The sequence below is a fragment of the Nicotiana tomentosiformis genome, chromosome 4, assembly GCF_000390325.3.
Source record: "Nicotiana tomentosiformis chromosome 4, ASM39032v3, whole genome shotgun sequence".
Classification (NCBI taxonomy): Eukaryota; Viridiplantae; Streptophyta; class Magnoliopsida; order Solanales; family Solanaceae; genus Nicotiana; species Nicotiana tomentosiformis.
This window is the reverse complement of record NC_090815.1, coordinates 119,432,227-119,439,666: the sequence shown is the minus strand read 5'-3', so window position 1 is coordinate 119,439,666 and position 7,440 is coordinate 119,432,227. Positions and strand designations below refer to the sequence as shown.

General features: G+C 42.5%; 1 long non-coding RNA gene across 1 annotated transcript; it reads left to right on the top strand.

Moving 5' to 3' along the window:
• Positions 1-798: 798 nt before the first annotated feature.
• On the top strand, positions 799-3,146 carry LOC138910682 (uncharacterized). Its single transcript, XR_011415831.1, has 3 exons — positions 799-1,486; positions 1,689-1,749; positions 2,053-3,146. It is a non-coding gene; the product is annotated as an uncharacterized lncRNA (long non-coding RNA).
• Positions 3,147-7,440: the final 4,294 nt, after the last annotated feature.

The following is a 7,440-nucleotide window of genomic DNA, read 5'->3' as shown; positions in this document are numbered from 1 at the left end:
ACAACTCCGGAACCTATCAAATCTTGTCCGATTGACCTCAAATTTTGCACACAAGTCCTAAATGACATAACAAAGGTATTCCAATTTTCAGAATCGGATTCCGACCCCGATATCAAAAAGTCAACCCCCCGGTCAAACTTCTCAAAAATAAAACTTTCGACATTTCAAGTCTAATTCCTCTACGGACTTCCAAAAATATTCCGGACACGCTCCTAAGCCTAAAATCACCATATGGAGCTATTGGAATCATCAAAATTCAAATCTGAGGTCGTTTACACATAGGTCCATATCCGGTCCACTTTTCTAATTCAAATTTGTTTTTTTCAATTATAGGACTAAGTGTCTCATTTCACTCCGAGTTTCTTCCGGACTCGAACCCGCTAACCTGATATAACATAATATAGCTGAATAACACCAAAAAGAAGTAGGAATGGGGAAAAGGGGGCCATAACTCTCGAAACTACCAGCCGGATCGTTACGTATTATCGCACTCCAATAATTGTCATTAGTGGTGAGCCTGACTATTACCCCCATTGAACTATAAATAATAGGCTCAACGATCATTGTAAACACGATTTTTTTGGATCACATTGACTATATTCTTCATAGCATTTTGATACCTTTTTTCTCTCTCTCGCTTGTTGGTCATATCAGCATTGTGCCCGAAAACCTTGTTCCCTGGCTCTCCAAATCTATCGTTTTATCTACATTTGAGCTAAGTATCTTGTATCCAAATTGATTAATTCATTATCTTTTGGGATCAAATTGATTCATCTGTCTAGAATGTTACAACCCAAATTTGCGTACCTTAGATCATTCCATAAGTTAGTCGACGTAAATCCAAGAAGAGATTATCTTTGAGATGATAAGAAGTTAATCCTATTGGTCTTAAACGATACAAGGGTGTATAAGAGTGGTTAACAAGTATTAGAAGTGAAACGAATCAAGGATGTTGTAACCCGCATTTTCGGGTAAAACTAGAGGTGATTAATTGTCCCAAGAGGTTATGTTTTAATGTATTTGAATAATATAATATCCATATCATAAGTCTTGAAGTCAAGAGAGTTATGAAACAAAAGTCGATAAAAGTTGTCGCAACTTATGTTTATAATTTTACATAAAATTTAGGTCAAATGTTACTACAGTTTTCTCCCAATGTACATGGAATTATGGGGTGATCTTCCTATCAAATTGAAGATCTATGAGTCTACTTTCCAACGCATTAAACCGTTTGTCGATACGATCTCGGAATAGAGAGATATTCGCGTTTTTGTGAGAGTGCGCCAAGCAGCTCTCTATGGGGCCCACATAGGCGGTTGAGATATATTGATATATATCAGACCCTTTAACCCCGTTTTAACTCATTAATTTTCATTCTCTTCAGACCCTAGACACCTAAAAACACTCTCTCAAGGTTCTCTCATGATCCAAGACCCAAACAAAGGGCAAACAACACAAATCAAGTGTCGGGAATCCCGTGGCGCTAGTAAGTTTCTTGTTCTTCTTGTTGTTGCTGATTTTTGTGTTGTTCCAGCTCGTGTTGGAGGTTGTTTTAAGTGTTTTATGTTCTGTAAATACTCCTTAAAGTTCTTAATATCAACCCTAGGTGATTTCAAGTCTTCTAAAGTAATTCTAGTTCCGAAAAGCCCAAATTGATTGCTAGTTTCGCTTCCTTGTTCTTGTGGCAGAATTTGAGGGATATTTCGTGGAACATTAAGGTCAAATTGGAGTTGTTCTTTCTGTTTAAAGGTAAGGAACCCCTTACTCTATAGATATTTAAGATTATCCAAGTTGCAGCTAAGTCATTGAAGCTAGAACTTGTGAAATATATATCGAAAGGCTTGGTAGTAATGTTGTTGGTTGGTGGACTGTTTTGGAGGCTCAATATGATTATTAATGATGTTGTTTGGGCTGTTTGGTGATTGTATTGACTTGTGTGAAGTCATATAAATAGGGGAGGTGCTGTCCATTTCATCGTAAAATAGGTTGTGGTCGATACATAATAGTTACGACGCTTAAACGAAAATGATAGTGTCATTTGTCTTATTGTAGACTAAGGAGTCGTGACATTTGCATAGCTTGAGGTTGGGCAGTATATACAAGGTATGTGAGGCTATCCCCTTCATTATTTTGCACGACTCCAATTGTACATAATGTAATGAACGAGCTCCCAAAGATACTCTACTCTTAGAAGCTAGCAGTACTTACATTGCTGCCCTTCTTATGAAACGATTAATATTGATGTTACTTCTCTTATTCTTATATTATCAATGTTGTTGGTAGCTCCTTATTCTTATAAGATTCTTGATGAAGGGTTAATCCTAATAACATGTACGAAGGATACCGACCTTACGTCACTCCAAAAGGTTCAAAATGTGATTCCAATGAGTCCAGCATGCATCATATATATGTATCTATTTTACTCTACCGAGCCACGCTATAGTTGGCCGGGTATGGCACCTATTGTGCAACCACTGATCAGTTGGGTTTTACCGAGCTCCACGTGGCCGGGTACGATTCTACCGAGCCCTATGATGGCCGGGTACGTTTTACCGAGCCTATTACGGCCGGGTATGATATGATGATGATGATGCCCACAAAGGCATATGTTTTAAAAGTTTATGTATATATATATGTATGTATCATGTATTTCATGTTAGTAGCCCTCAGAGGTACCCAGATGTCACAGGTTGTATATTCCCTATCACTGTTTACATTATTGTTCTTACTTATGCTATTCTGCCTTACATACTCAGTACTTTATTCGTACTGACGTCCTTTTATTTGTGGACCCTGCATGTCGTGCTGCAGGTCCTGATAGACGGGTAGACGCAGCTCCCCCATCACAGTAGGCTATCCGGTTCAGCGTTATTGGCAAGATCCTTTCTCCGGACTTGCCGTGGTCTTGGTATGCATTTTTGTTATTGACATTATGGGTATGTCGGGGCCCTGTTCCGGCAATGTTGTAGCACTGATGTAACTTTAGAGGCTCATAGACAGGTGTCGACTTATGTATGGTTTAGAATGCCTTGTCGGCTGATTTTTTGTTGTATAGTCTTTCATGGCATCATGTTAGCTCGTACCTTATATATAGTTCTTGACAGTCTTGTCGTCCCATGTTATGTATGTTCATGACATTATCTTTCATTGTTGGATGTTCATGATCCATGTCTACTATTTATATTGATCTTGTCGGCCCTTAAAGATAATAAGGAAGGTTAGATAAAATGTACGTTGGTGCTCGGCAAGTATGGCCCGGGTGCTAGTCATGACCCTCCAGTTGGGTCGTGACAAACTTGGTATCAGAGCAAGTCTGTCCTAGGATTGTCTATGAGCCGTGTCTAGTAGAGTTTTGATTATGGATGTGTAGCGCGCCACATTTATAATCAGGAGGCTACGTGACATCTAGGGTTGTTACCTTCTTCCTAAATCTAGATCGTTCGTAGAGTTGAGTCGTAAATGTTCATATCTAATATTCACATTGATTTCTTTCAGCGATGCCTTCGACTAGGAAGCAAGCGATTAGTAAACGGCTTGATATAGCTGTGGGCGAGGGTAACATTCAGGTGCCTCCAGCCAGAGCAGGCCAAAGTGAGGCTCAGAGTGAGATGCCATCTCATACCTCTCCGTCTCCTCCAGAGGATATTAGGAGGCACCCAGTACATCCAGTTCCACCGTCTGGCACTACAGACCACGATATGCGCAGTGCAGTGCAGTTGTTGACTAGCTTGGTAGCTGCTCAGGCTCAAAGGCAGAATACCGGTGCTGCTGATAAACCAGTTAGTGCGAGAGTTCGTGATTTTATTAGCCTAGACCCTCCAGTGTTTACCGGATCAGACCCCAAGGAGGACCCACAAACATTTATTGATCAGGTTCATCGTACATTGCGGGTTATGCATGCTAGTGATACGGAGGCAGTAGAGTTGGCTTCTTATCGGTTACGGGATTTAGCCATTTTCTGGTATGATAGTTGGGAGAGATCTAGGGGTCCGAACGCTCCTCCAGCCGTGTGGAAGGAATTTTCTGAGGCCTTTCTTCGTCACTACTTGCCAGTTGAGATACGACGAGCTAGAGCTGATAAGTTCTTGAACCTTCGACAGGGTAATATGAGTGTACGAGAGTATAGTATACAGTTTGACTCTTTAGCAAGGTATGCTCCCCATATGGTGTCAGAGATGAGTGATAGGGTGCATCTGTTCGTGAACGGGTTGGGACCACATCTGATAAATGAGTGCACAACAGCCTCCTTGGTAGAGGGCATGGATATTTCCCGTATTCAGGCTTATGCCCAGACCCTAGAGGATCGTAAGCGCCAGCAAAGGGCAGATAGGGAGCAGGATAGGGGCCAGCATAAGAGGGCGAGATTGGCAGGGTATTCTAATGAGTTCAGAGGCAGTATCAGGCCCCAATATTTGAGGAGTTCGACGCCACCTATAGCTAGTGCTCCTCCACAGTTTCAGAGGCCTCGGTATGATCGATTTACCTATTCTGGTTCAGGTCAGAGTTCGAGGGCATCAGGCTCACAATTTCATAGAGATACTAGTCAAACGAGACCCCCAACACCTCGTTGTGATCAGTGCGGCAAGGCCCACTTTGGACTGTGCCGTCGAGGTTCCGATGCGTGCTATTCTTGCGGACAGCATGGCCATATGATGCGGGATTGTCCTAACAGAGGAGGTGGTGGTATGGCTCAGCCGACTGGATCTGTGTCTGGTTCTTCCTTATCAGTTCGACCTCCAACACAAGGTTTTCAACAGTCGACAGGTCGTGGTAGAGGTAGAGGTACAATGCCGAGTTCGAGTGGTGCTCAAAATCGAACCTATGCTCTAGTAGGTCGACAAGATCTCGAGTCATCTCCGGATGTCATTACAGGTATATTGTCTGTGTTTTCTTATGATGTATATGCACTAATTGATCCGGGGTCTACCTTATCATATGTTACACCCTTTGTGGCTAATAAGTTTGGCATTGAACCTAAATTGATAAGTAAACCACTTGCGATATCCACTCCGATAGGAGATTCTGTGATTGCTAGAAGGGTATATAAGGGTTGCACTGTGATGATTTGTAGTCATAAAACCTCGGCAAATTTATTTGAGTTAGAAATGGTTGATTTCGATGTGATAATGGGAATGGACTGGTTGGCCTCATGCTATGCAAATGTTGACTGTCGTACGAAGATGGTTAGGTTTCAGTTTCCTGATGAACCCGCCATTGAATGGAAGGGGAATATTGCAACGCCGAAAGGTAGGTTTATTTCCTATCTTAAGGCAAGGAAGATGATCTCAAAAGGTTACATTTATCATCTTGTTCGCGTGAGGGATGTGGAGGCAAAGCCTCCTACTCTACAATTAATCCCCATGGTCAATGAATTTCCAGATGTTTTCCCGGATGAACTCCCAGGCCTGCCTCCTGAAAGGGAGATTGAGTTTAGCATTGATGCATTGCCTGACACTCAACCGATCTCTATCCCTCCATACAGGATGGCCCCGGCAGAGTTGCGAGAGTTGAAGGTGCAGTTGAAGGACTTGCTGGATAAGGGTTTCATTAGGCCTAGCACTTCACCTTGGGGTGCGCCAGTCTTATTCGTGCGGAAGAAAGATGGGTCGTTAAGGATGTGTATCGATTATCGACAGTTGAATAAGTCTACAATAAAGAACAAGTATCCACTTCCAAGGATTGATGACCTATTTGACCAACTCCAGGGTGCCAAGTATTTCTCCAAGATTGACTTGCGTTCAGGGTATCATCAGGTGAGGGTTAAGGAGAAGGATATTCCAAAGACGGCCTTCCGGACAAGATATGGGCACTTTGAGTTCTTGGTGATGTCGTTCGGGCTAACAAATGCCCCAGCAGCTTTTATGGATCTCATGAATAGTGTATTCAGGCCCTATCTTGATGTGTTCGTGATCGTATTCATTGATGACATTCTGGTGTATTCTCGTTCGGAGGCGGAACATGCGGGCCACTTGCGGATAGTATTACAGACCCTTCAGGATCATAAGTTATATGCTAAGTTCTCTAAATGTGAATTCTGGCTGAACTCAGTAGCATTCCTTGGCCATGTGATATCTGATGAGGGTATTAGTGTCGACACTCAGAAGATCGATGCAGTGAAGAATTGGCCGAGACCTACAACACCATCAGAAGTCCGCAGCTTCCTGGGGCTAGCAGGATATTATAGGCGGTTTGTAGAAGGGTTTTCCTCTATATCAGCACCATTGACTAAGTTAACACAGAAAGCTACCAAGTTCCAGTGGTCTGATTCTTGTGAATATAGTTTTCAGGAGCTAAAGAATCGATTGACATCCGCGCCAGTGCTCACTCTCCCAGAAGGAACAGAAGGTTATGTGGTATATTGTGATGCCTCAGGTATAGGTTTGGGGTGCGTATTGATGCAACGTGGGAAGGTGATTGCTTATGCATCAAGACAATTGAAGAAGCATGAAAAGAATTACCCGACTCATGATTTGGAATTGGCTGCAGTAATATATGCTTTAAAGATATGGCGGCACTACTTATACGGCGTCCATGTTGACATCTACACAGATCATAAAAGTTTACAATACATCTTCAAGCAGAAGGAGTTGAATTTGAGGCAGTGTAGGTGGCTTGAATTACTGAAAGACTATGACGTCGAGATATTGTACCATCCCGGTAAAGCCAATGTTGTGGCAGACGCTCTCAGCCGTAAGTCAATGGGAAGCTTAATACATATTGAGGCAGGTAGACAAGGGTTGACCAAAGAGCTTCACCAGCTGGCCAATATGAGAATCAGATTGTTGGACTCTGATGACGGAGGTGTTACTGTACAGAATACAGCAGAATCATCTTTGGTAGCCGAGGTAAAAGCACGGCAATATGAAGATCCTACCTTAGTAAGATTGAGAGAGGGAATTCAGCAGTGTAAGATTACAGCTTTCAAAATCGGAGGGGATGGGACACTGAGATACCAGGGCCGATTATGTGTGCCTAGTGTGGCAGGGTTGCGAGAGAAGATTATGATTGAGATTCATCAGTCCCGATATTCTATCCATCCCGGTTCGACAAAGATGTATCATGACGTTAAGGAGCAGTATTGGTGGGATAACATGAAGAAGTGTATTGCAGAATTTGTAGCCCAGTGTCCTAATTGTCAACAAGTAAAGATCGAGCATCAGAAACCCAGTGGATTGATTCAGAATATAGAGATTCCGACCTGGAAATGGGAGGTGATTAATATGGACTTCATTATTGGATTACCTCGCTCTTATCATAAGTTTGACTCCATCTGGGTGATAGTCGATCGACTTACAAAATCTGCCCATTTCTGCCAGTTAAGACAACTTACACGGCTGAAGATTATGCGAAGTTGTATATCAAGGAGATTGTTAGGCTTCATGGTGTGCCGGTATCTATTATATCAGACCGAGGAGCTCAATTTACGGCTAACTTTTGGAG